A 12,502-nucleotide genomic window follows, 5' to 3' on the forward strand; every position below is an offset into this window, starting at 1 on the left:
GCATTTATTTCTGAGTTATGCAGCATGTCTGTTGCATCAGCTGGAATTTCTGTTCCATATCACTTTAGGACCCAAGTTTCACACTGAATTATGTGAAGAATGTTATATGGCCTCACTTCAGAAGGTTAATATGGTGAAGTCTTATTATGTTACTATAAAAAAGAACTAGATTTAAGTAGAAGTTGTGAGAACTCCTTCAGCCTTTGTGATACCAGCCCACTTTGGGTGTGATCAAAAGCATGAATGGGCTTGTTTTTTTCTGCTGGATTCAGTTCCAGGTCCCAGTGTATGCAAGGGACTGTAGATCACTACCCTTACTGTGAGTTTATCCCCAAATAAATAAATCTTTGTTATACTCCATTCTGGACTATTGTGGAATTTTTTGATATAAATACAATTTGGCACCCATACATTCAATACCATATAGGTCTGCCAGGTCCTCTAGCACAAGGAAATGCAGAAATTGATCAATTATTGATTAGAAATGTACTGAAGGCCTCAGAATTTCACAAGAAAATAATATGTCCATAGCAAAGGTTTAAAAAATGACTTTTCCATTACATGGCAACAAACTAAGAATATTATAAGAAAATGTCCTACTTGTTCTTTATACCACCAAACAGCACCACCTGCAGTCAGTAACCCAAAGGGTACTCAAAAGAATAAAATCTGGCAGGTGGATATATTCCATTTTGTAGAATTTTGAAAATTAAAATATGTACATCACACTATAACTATTCAGATTTTTGACAGGCAACTGCTTTGAGTTCAGAAAAGGTTGATTCAGTAATCACATATCTACTAGAAGTTATGGCCATCATGGGTATACCTGCACAAATAGAGACAGACAATGTTCCATCATATGTCTCTAAGAAAATTAAGCAGCTTTTGCTTATTATAATATAGAGCATATTACAGGTATACCAAACAATCCTACAGGTCAAGCAGTTATAGAAAGATCAAATAAAACTATAAAAGATATGTGAGCAGAAAGGGATGAAAAAGTCCCTTGGAAATAGACTGTAGAATGCATTATTAACTTTGAATTTTCTTAATGCTAATGAGAAAGGAACAATGACAGCAAAGAGACTTTAGATAATAGAAAAAACTTCAAAATTAATCATCCAATATATTTCAAGGATTGTTGACCTCAGAATGGAAACCAGGAGATGTGCTACATTGGCAAAGGGGTTTCACTCTTGTTTCCATAGGAGAAGCAAAGCTATGAATACCATCAAAATTAATCAAAATTTGGTTTGCAAAGGAGAAATTTCTTAGTAAAGAGAAATGACAGCTCATCCACAGAGATAACAATACTATAGGTTTTAAGGAAACCTCATAAGTGTGGGGACAGGGTTCTGTTCTTGTTTTTGCAGGAAGATACCAATCTGAAAAGTCAAGGGACATTGGGCAACTAGATGCCTAAAGAAGAAAAGATAGCTGTCCAGAAAGAATCACCAAGCAAAGAGAGTTTGACTTACAATACCAATATCCTCTGGAGGGTAAAATCTCACTACATAACTGTACATATAATGATAGTTACAACTCATAAAAAAATCAAAGCTGGCTTTGGAGTTGGACTGTGGCTTTCCTCTAAATCCAAGCATGTTGTAAAAAGAAAAATTCAGAGGTTCTGTCTCATATTAGAAGATACCTGGTATGGGACAGAAGGAAAATAAAATCTAGGGACTATTTTTTCAAATTGTTTACTTCTCCCCATACCTATTTTTGACTTTATGGTACCTTCTATATTTCTATAGAAATTCAAACTTTCTTTTTTGATACGGATAATGTTTAAGTTTTCCACAATGAACAATAAGTTTCTTACAGTAATGTTTAAAGTCTCCAAAAAGAAGATGGGGCTTCACAACAACAATTCCACCTGGTTGATATGATGCCATAAGCTGATAGCATCTCTCTAAGATCAGTTTTGTGTTACAAACTTCTCAAGATGGTTCCAACTTGGCTAGTTGAGATGATTCACCTTCTTATAACATTCTGTCCTGAACTTCAAATAAGAACTTCATAAAAAACCCTACTGACTACTCACAGACTACCTGCAATTATACCCAACAGTAATCTTGAAACTTAACCATCATTTTAGTTTTTACAGGATTCCCTTGAAATAGCATTGCCCCCTTGACTGCTGGAAATACTTCTGGAAAATGACATTACCTCACCCAACAATGTTTGTCCTCAGACTTAGGGACATCTATTAGGGGTTGATTATAACTGGTATAGGGTTGGGGTGGGAAATGAAGTAGGCTCAGTGATTTCTCTTGAAAAAAGGGGTGGGATGAATGGGATGGGATAATAGGTAGCTTAGTATATCTACTTGTGAGCTATTAGTTTTAGATAACTTACATTGATACAGATATTTGTATATTGATATAAATTCAAATTATATTTGTTATATTGAATATGCTTCTATTTTGTTTACAATATTTGTGCACCTGTGCAAAATTATTTTGTCATTTTGTACACATGCATCTTTCTACCTCTGCTTAAGAGACTTGGTATACTGAAGCAATTTCAGGATATATTTATCATATTACACTGTACATTTCTACCTTTGATAAAGATACATATATATGTATATACATACATATATATATATATATATATATATATTGCTTACAATTTGAGGTCATTGTCCTCACTTGCTGCATAACTGCTTAAAGATTTTTTAATTTTTAATGTGAATCCTTAGCCTTTAAGCTATATGGATATTAAGCGTTATAGGTCAATAGTCACCCATGTTTGTCACACTTATAGTTAGACTAGTTGGGTTCTTTAGATGCAGAGAGATTGTATTCTTCATAGATATAAATCTACTTCAAAGAACTGTAGAATATGACATTTAAATAATTCAGGATTATGTTAATGTAAAACAAAATTGCTCTTGGCAACACCGATCTGTTCCTGAGAGAAGGTTGAGCACCAAAGACACTCTACTTGCAGCTTGTTTTCTTCTTGGCAAAACTGGACTTTGGACAAAGAACTCTCCCTGTATGGACTAGTAACAAATTAGTAACAATTAGGATAAAAGCAAAAATGACTGTCTAAACTTGCCAAAACAGGTTGCTGTTCTAAAACACTGTTGCCATCCTAGAAGGTAACTCTAATGAAGACTCCTAGTAATGAAGGATACGGAGTCTCAAATGACCATCTCTTGAAATCAGACAAGACTTCTGGTGGTGGAACAAGGCTGCATTTAATTGAGTTGTTGGCCATGGGGGTCCCGTGAAAATCCCCAAACAACCCAGGATGTTGCTAAGACAAAGGGTTGCTCTCTGTAAACTGACACCACCGTTGAGGACAGTACTCCTACAACTCATTGAACATAGAGAAGTCCAGTTGGTGCCTACATGAAGCTCTCACCCCTATGTTCTAGTTTCTGATCTGGAAAGGTATTCTGAAAGCTGCTGAAAGAGAAATATTGATACCAACACAGCCACAAAACATTGACCTACATTCTGTCTGGCTTACCAATATGCTAGAACAATCGTGGCACAGAACAAGTGGGAGTAGCTAACCAATGACTGATTTGATCTAAGGCCCACTCCATGAGAAGAAACCTGCACCTGACATTGATTAGATGATCAAGAACCAAAGACTAGATAGCCTAGAAATTTACACTAAAACCAAATACTCTTGGTAGAAAAAAAATCAATAAAGATTTTTTTATGATAATCTGCTAGACTCTTAGATCAGCAATGTAACCATAGTCATTATCACAGAAATTTCCTCTGGCAGTTAGGAATAAATGCAAAGACCCACAGCCAAACATTTTCAGAGATAGAGTCTAAAATGGAGGTCTCCATCAAATACCTCTCCTCAGGGCTCAGGAAATCCCATTGAAGAGGAGACAGACAAGGCATAAGAGCTAGAGAAGATGGAGAACAAGGCCCTCTGAATCAACAAACCAAGGTGCACATGAGCTCATGTGTGGCGAACTTCTCGACCAGCGAGAAAGAACAACCACCCACGAGGATTCTTCTCAGATCACGCTTTAATTGGAGTGCCCTTGGTTGAGAGAGAGCAGAAAGTAAGGGGGGTGGAAGCAAGGGGCAGGAAATGAGGGGCAGGAAGCGAGGGTCCCCGAGAGCACTAAGGCAGCTGCTTATATAGGGAATTGGCACACGGGTCACCCTGTGATTGGCTGCCACCATCAGCTGACACCAGACTGAATCGGGATAGGCCCAAGGACCCTTATCCACCTCGCATGTGGGAAGTGGGGGACAAGCAGCTCCGAAAGGCATAGCCAAATATGGAGTTGTTTATTTCCAACAAGACAGGATGTCGGCGCCATCTTGTAATGGCGATCCTGTCTGGCTCTCTACAGTTCCCCCTTTCTTTTATAAAGACAGGCAGCTATTAAGTGGAGGGCATCAGGTCAGAGTCCAACCATGGTGTCAGATCTAAAGGAGAAGGGACTGGGACAAGGAGAGACCCTTCTCTCGAATGGTGAAGCAATTTACCTCTCCTGGGAACAGAGGGGTGCCTTATGATACTTAGGTCGAGTGGGGACCAGGTCCTTTTTCCCCCTTACCCATCCTAGGATTCCCAGTATCCTGTCTTAGGTTGGGGGATGTCCTGACACAAGTCACCCGTCCTTGGAGCTCCTCAAATAAAAGGTATCTAGTAAGATTTAAAGTAAGCAGATCACAGAGCACCCTGTCTTAGGCCATGTGGAGTGCACCCCTCATGCCTGGGACCATGCCATGTTGAGCTGGTTTCTACAACCTCTGTATGGTGTGCTATTCAGGCGAGGGCTCCACAATATCTCCCATCATTGGGCCCCTGCATCTAACATTAATGAAAAGACTGTGAGTAGCTCCTAATGATATAATTTTGGCACCAATAACTCCATTTCCAGACAAGAAGAAAGGGCATTTTCCAAACCCAGTATCCACCTTTTAGTCTGGCCTTAGGTATCCTCTTTTCTAAATGCCTATTCCACATAAAATTACGTGTGTTGCCTACCAACAATTAGGGCAGTGTAAAAGGGATCAAAATCTAAAATTCTTAGCATATGTATTAAACCCAAACATTTTTACAGTGTGTGTCAAACCTTTTCCAACATCTATAAGCAGTTACAAATATCATTAGATCAATTGTAGTAAGAGCACAATGACATACATTGTTGTTATTAAATACCATCAGTTCCAGTCTCTGAGCAACAGTGACAGGAACCCCAATCTTCCCCCTTCTTAAGTGAAGAGGGGTTAATATTTTAATTAAAATGAGTTCTGTGTCCCAAAGATTAAAACAGTCTGATGTTTAGTCTGCATCAGAAGCAGCTTAGCATTTGTGCTTCAGGGCAGGTGGGATTTCTAAGTGAGGTGAGCTGGATTCAGCTATCTGAAGCACATCCTAACAATTATCTCAGGCGGGTCTCCCTGGACTCTCTAGAGGCAGTATGACACCCTGCAGAGTGGAGCAGCAGTTTTTGTTATCAGGCACTCCTCTCCTTGGGGGCAGGAAAGGACAGACCAAGGACCTCTCCCCAGTCGCCTCTGGAACTCCTCTGTGGGTGTCTGCAGCCTCAACATCACATCCAGCTTTTATTTTTTTTCTGTGAAAAAAGCATAAACATATCCTCAACCCCAAATATATATAGGTCAGGTTTTTTTATAATGCATTGTAAGGGCTTTTCCACCTTGCCTTAGCAAAGGTCAGCTTGGTGTTATCACACCAGATCCTTTTGCATCAGGACCTGTTTGCAACTTTTATGAGTTGCTTTCAAGGAGCCTTGTTATGCTCCATAATTTTTTTTATTATTATTATTAGCCATATATGCAGTTCTTCCATTGGAAGAGCCATTTGTAAAATTTAGCATAAAATCCTTTAAGGGATTTTCTGCTATAACATTAGCAAAATAAAGTTGTGTGAATTGTAGCAATGATCTTCTGGGAAAAGATTATTGTTTTTGCCTTTGAATTGAACAAAGACAATTGTCCAGGAATCAATCTTAAAATTATCAATGAATCTATTATTTAGTATAAGAAACATTGATCATAGTCAATATTTTGTCAAACCATTTTTCACCCATTTCAAAAATATATGAAGAACTCAGGAAATTAGTTATTAAAAATTAACCCAATAAAAATATTTGTTACAGACCTAAACTGAAAACTCTCAACAGACAAACCCAAAAATGACTGAGAGACACCTAAAAAATGTTTGAACATAACATCCTTTAGCCCTCAGAGAAACGCAAACCAAAACTCTGAGATTTTATCTTATCCTTGTAGAAATGACCAAGATTAAAAATTATTGTTAACAATTTATGTTTAAGAAAATGTGGGTAGGGAAAAAACTCCATTGCTGGAAGTGCATACTGACAGTCACCTTTGGATCACACATCGTATTGAAAAACCTGAACAAACCAGACTCTCCCAACAGGAAGAGAAAAACCAAAAATCTAGGACTAGCCTGTTCAGCGACCCTACACCAGGAACTAGCTGAAGACAAAACCAGACTGCAATCCTAATAACAATCCCAAGAAACAGTGAGCCTCCCCTTTGCGATTATCACTGTTTTAGGAACTAGCCCAAGAGAAAGCCAGACCATATCTTGAGAATAATCTTGAGAAACAGGGAGTTTCCCCCTGCAGGTACTATTGTTTTAGGAACTAGCGGATTACGACCTTGGGAGTGGTCCCGAGAGGCAGGGAGTCCCCCTACTACCACCATTGGATTTTTGGAATTTATGACCCTCCCGGACCATTGGGCTGTGGCCCCTTTTCCAAAAATTTTCTCTCAGGTCACTAGAGGCCAAACTCCTCCCCTGGCAACCAAAGCCGTGTGTGCTCGACCTCAGCAAGGACAGCCTCCAGCAAGCCATGGGGGGGGGGGTCGCGCCATCCTGAGACCCGAGTGAGAGTCTCCCCAGCATTGAGAGACCCCCCATTATGTCTATTTTTTAAAATTAGGCAAATATCTACCTCAAAACATAGCAATACCCCTTTTGGGCCTAAATACAAAGCTGTTTAACCATAAGAACATGTGCTCAGCCGCTCAGCTTTGCTTGGAGGCGTGGCTGAGCAGAGCAGCTGGGCCTGACCGTCCAGGCTGGTGAGCCTTACCACAGTCGCACTGCGCTTCTATGCCCTGAGGCCCACGCTGGGAGTGGCCTAGCGTTCTAGCCTTGCCGGTCCTCAAGGCAGGTCCTGTGTTTGCAGTTTTGCATCTTGGAGCCGCAGTTGCTCACAGTCCACTACAAAGTCCGGAGGCCTCGGTAACTCAAACCAAAAGAATATAATTCCCTTTCTTAGCATACTTTGTTCAGCGGCAAAATCCAGATCTCTACCAAGCCTATCACAGGATGACACATTAAGATTGCCAGAGACGGCAAACCAAGGTGCAATTGTGTCACCTTCAGCCAAAAACTTCTCCAAAGCACTCCATAACAGCTCATTAAGAGCTAGAAAAATCAGGTGTGATGTTGAAGTGCCCATTTTAAAATCCATTCTTACTTTTAGTTTCATTTTAAACCTTCCACTTTGGTCATGGCTATACTTTAAACCTTCTGCTTTGGTCGCAGCTCTATTACCCCCACTCTCCCTTCTACCGGAGAGAGCAGAAAACCCACTTTTTGTTGCGGATCCCCAATCTTTACCTTGAGGATAATTTGGTGCACCCACTTACTGCAATCAGCATACTTGGAAAGACTTACCGATGTCACCATTCCATGTGTTGAGTTCTGAATCCTCTTCGGCCCCTCGCCTGGAAACCGAAGATCCTGGGTTTTGGCACCAGCTGCAGCGAACTTCTCTACCAGCAAGAAAGAACAACCACCACATGAGGATTCTTCTCAGATCATGCTTTAATTGGAGTGCCCTTGGTTGGGGGAGAGCAGAAAGCAAGGGGGCCGGAAGCGAGGGGCAGGAAATGAGGGGCAGGAAGCGAGGGGCCCCCGAGAGCACTAAGGCAGCTGCTTATATAGGAAATTGGCACACGGGTCACCCTGTGATTGGCTGCCACCATCAGCTGACACCAGACTGCATCGGGATAGGCCCAAGGACCCTTATCCACCACGCATGCCGGAAGCGGGGGACAAGCAGCTCCCAAAGGCATAGCCAAATATGGAGTTGTTTATTTCCAACAAGACAGGATGTCGGCACCATCTTGTAATGGCGAGCCTTTCCAGCTCTCTACACTCATGGAGACTGAAGCAGCAAGCATAGGGTCTACATTTGTCTGCACCAAGTCCTCTGTATATATACTATAGCTATAGTGTAGTAGTTTGGTGGTACACCTGATTATGAGAATGAGTGTCTCAGACTCTTGTTTCTGCTCTTGGGACTCTTTTATTCCTGTTGGATTGCCATATCCAACTTTAATATGATAGTTTTTGTTTCAACTTATATTTTCTTTAGTTATGTTTGGTTGTTACTTCCTAGAAACCTGTTCTTTTCTAATGAGAAACAGAAAGGGGTGGATCCTCTGGATTATGTAGAGGAACTGGGAGGCATATAGCAAGAGAAAACTATAATAAGGATATATTATATAAGAAAATAATCTATTTTCTTTGTTTTTATTTATTAAAAAAGAAAAAAGGAAAAACAAAACACTGTGGCCAGAAGTAACATATGAGAGAAAAGGGTTTATTTGACTTATACTTTGTGGTCATAGTTCATCATTGAGGGAAGTCATAATCCTTACATACCCAATCCTTACACACAAAATCAAACTGGGGGGAAAGACTTTCCTCCCATGATACAAGGAAAAAACAAGTGTAATTTCTTCCTTTATCTCAAAACACCAAGTAACTGTGCTCTAAGTCATATCCTGTTGTCTGGTCATTGAGTAGCAAGACACCCAGTAGCCACACCTTTGGCCAAGCATTCTTTTATTTGTCCTTGAGGCACAAGAGTAGGTTTGAACTCTCTGACATTTAGTCAAGATGGAATGGATTCAAAACCGTGGGCTCTGACAATGCCCCCCTTTTAAATTATTTTTTAATGTCTATGCTTCTACCATAGGAGAGAGGACTGTGCCTGCCTTAGGTTATCTTTTTCAACCTTCCAGATGTACCCATCATTGGTACACACATTCAATCATGCATTCCTTTCCTAGGTTGACTGGAGGCAAAAAGATCTTACCCATTGCTGACTACCACTCTCTGTTTATCAAAGGTTAAGGGAGGGTACATAGCTTGATGTCATGCACCTCTGAGCCAACTTTCCATTGAGACTTCACAAGTAACTTGATAATCATAGGGAAGCAAATAATGCCTGGCCATATACATGCGCCTATAACTATAATATCCCCTAATAAAGGAGTAAGGGATGACTATACAAATTGGTCCAGGATATCTTCAGCAGTTTTAGTTGCATAAGAATCCAAATTTGTCTTTTTTAGCCAAATCAAATCTAAGGACTGATTGGCATCATGTCAAATTCCTCTTATATGAGGAGTTCTAACTTTTTCCACCCATTAACACGTTCATAGTGAAAGAAGGGGTTACAAACAATACAAGTACCATAACCTAGTATGATTATTAACAATCAACACACATTGGTTAAATTATAATTCTCATGACTTAGATTCAATCAAGGGAAATGTTTTTATGGTAGGTGAGGTATGAGTCTTTTCCCTCTCCTAAAATCCAATGTATTGCTGCTATCAACATTCAAATATATGTTTGAGTTATTCCAGTCCCCAAGTACTGAATACCAACAGCAAAACCTTTTTATCCCTCCTCCTCAACAGTTTGAGGGGTGTTTCTTAAGTACCTCCAATTTGGTTTCTTGACAAGTCTACCAGATATTTCTGAATTCTAGTGACATTATACTGAAGAGGGGCTTTAGCCACACTTCACCTCCATAAGTGATTGTTCCAAGGAGTCTCTTTCCCACAAAGGGGAAATTTCTGAGGTATGTGTTCTCTGGGACTTCAATTTCAACAGCAGATGAACACTATGCTGGCAAAAGTGACCTCCACATCCCAAGACGAAGTGTGGATAAAATGGCCAATCACTCAGTAGGTGTGAATAATTAAAACTCACAAGGTCTGGTAAATTGGTGCAGAAGGTCTCTCAAGAAGCGGGGAATCATTGATTGCAGTGCCATTCACTAATGAAGAAATTGACAAATTATGGGCAGAAAAGAGCCTGTAGTAATTTGGGGGGAGAAAGTAATAACAAATATCCCAAAAGAAAGATAATTCAACTTGTAAAGAGAACTAATTGTATCCTTCCTCACAGTGTATGGGAAACACCAATATCTAGAGCCCCTACATTCTATACTATTGAAAGTAATCAGGTCTGGCAGGATACAAATCAGAAAAATTCAGTAAAGTAGATCTAAGCCCTTATGATTCTGTCCAAATTCAGAATTATATGCTATTACCATGGTACCAATTTATTTTAAAGAATCTCTTAACATAGTTTCCAAATCACAATGTGCAGAGTTATTTTGCATATTGAAAAAGCTGGATTTTTACCAGATGATACCTAATTGACTTTATTACTTATTCAGTTACAAGTTATAATCAGAAATAGGAATCATTCCATATACATAACACATATTCAATCCCATATGGTTCTGCCAGGTCCTCTAGCACAAGGTAATACAGATAACAATCAATTATTGATTGAAAATGTGCTAGAGGCCTCGGAATTTTATTAAAAAAACTCATCATGTTAATAGTGAAGGTTTTTAAAAAAAGACTTTTCCTTCATGTGGCATCAAGTCAAGGAAATTATAAAGAAATTTCCTACTTGTTGTTTATACAACCAAATACCACTACCTGCAGGAAGTAACCCAAAGGGTACTCAAAGGAATAAAATCTGGCAGATGGATGTGCTCCATTTTATAGAATTTAGAAAACTAAAATATGTATACTATACCATTGATAACCATTCCGGTTTTCAATGGGCAACTGCATTGTGTTCAGAAAAATCTCTAAGAAAATGAAGGGGTTTTGCTTTTGTTTCCACAGGGGGGAAAAAGCTATGGCTACTAACAAAGTTCTTCTGCAACATTCAGGAATCCATCTTCAGCATGAAGGCCTAAGATACATGACAGGCTTTCCAATGAAGCAGGAATTTTGAAGAACTTTTCCGCCTTATATTGACAAGGTTCTACAGTCACTCACATTTGTGTCCTGCTTGTCCAGTTAGGACAGCATATTGTCAGAAGTCAAGGCAAGGGCATTTTCTTGCCCAGTGACTTACTTTTGCCACAAAGAAAGTAAAAACACTAGTTAGCCATAGAGACTTGAAAGTAGTGGTCCATGTCTTTAATCCCAGAACTAGAGAGAAATATAAGACAGGAGGAGAAAGGTCTCAGGTCATCCTTATTCTGAGGATTTGTGGAGGCAGGATCACCATTTTGGTCTCAGGTAGAGGTAAGACCCAGTAACTGGCTGCTTTGCCTTTCTGATCTTCAGGTTAGATCCTAGTATCTGTCTCTGGGTTTTTATTATTCATGCTACAAAACCCAAAATCTGTCTCTGGGTTTATATTATTCATGCTACACTTCTTCTGAGCCAGCGATATCTAGCACCATTTGTAATATGCCTGGGGAAACTAGGGTCACTACTCTTCTTAAGAATCTTATTGAGGGACTCGAGATCTCCCATAAACAACTTACAATAGGGCCATAGACATTGAATATCTCGCAATAATTTCTGAAGATAATTCAATGTTTGTAAGCTATCTTTCCTAATTTCCAATTTCTGAGGCTTAGTTTCTTTAGGATGCAACATATGTCACAAATAATGGAAAGGCAGCTGTCTTTGCACTTTCTCTGGGGCAAAATCTAACCCTGCATGGGCAAGGCTCTGCTGAAACTGTCTATATGTTACAAACAAAACTCCTTCATTTTTATAGTCAAGTGAAATATCATTCATACAATGAATAATATAAACATGTGGAAATTGATCTCTAATATTTTGTATAGCCTGAACCACAAATTTCTGACACAATGTAGCACTATTGGCTATACCCTGAGCCAAACCTTCCAATGGTATTTCCCCGTGGGTTCCTTGAAATTAACTGAAGGGATGCTAAATGCAAATCTTTGACAATCTTGGGGAGCCAAAGGGATAGTATGAAAACAATTCTTTAAATCTAAAATTATTTTAAGGGCATCCTGTGGTGTGACTGTAGAAGGCAGTCCAGGCTGCAAAGTTCTTGTTAGCTGTATGGCCTCATTAACTTTTCTTAAATCTTGTATTGATCTCCATTTTTCAGATTTCTTTTTAATCATGAAAATTCCAGGGGAAATTAGAGGGTACAATATGGTAACTCTCTAGTTGTCCATACACTAACTGTTGGGCAACTTGTATATCCTCTTATGTTAGAGGCGACTGATCTACCCATACAGGCTCCTCAATGTAGGCATATGGTCAAGTGGAGTAGGGCCACCACTTGGAAGCCCTGACCCAGCACTGTACCAATGCAGAGGAGGGAAACGGAGGTTTCTTTGTGAGAAAACTCTCTCTCTCTCTCTCTCTCTCTCTCTCTCTCTCTCTCTCTCTCTCTCTCTCTC

The sequence above is a fragment of the Microtus ochrogaster genome, unplaced genomic scaffold, assembly GCF_000317375.1.
Source record: "Microtus ochrogaster isolate Prairie Vole_2 unplaced genomic scaffold, MicOch1.0 UNK63, whole genome shotgun sequence".
Classification (NCBI taxonomy): Eukaryota; Metazoa; Chordata; class Mammalia; order Rodentia; family Cricetidae; genus Microtus; species Microtus ochrogaster.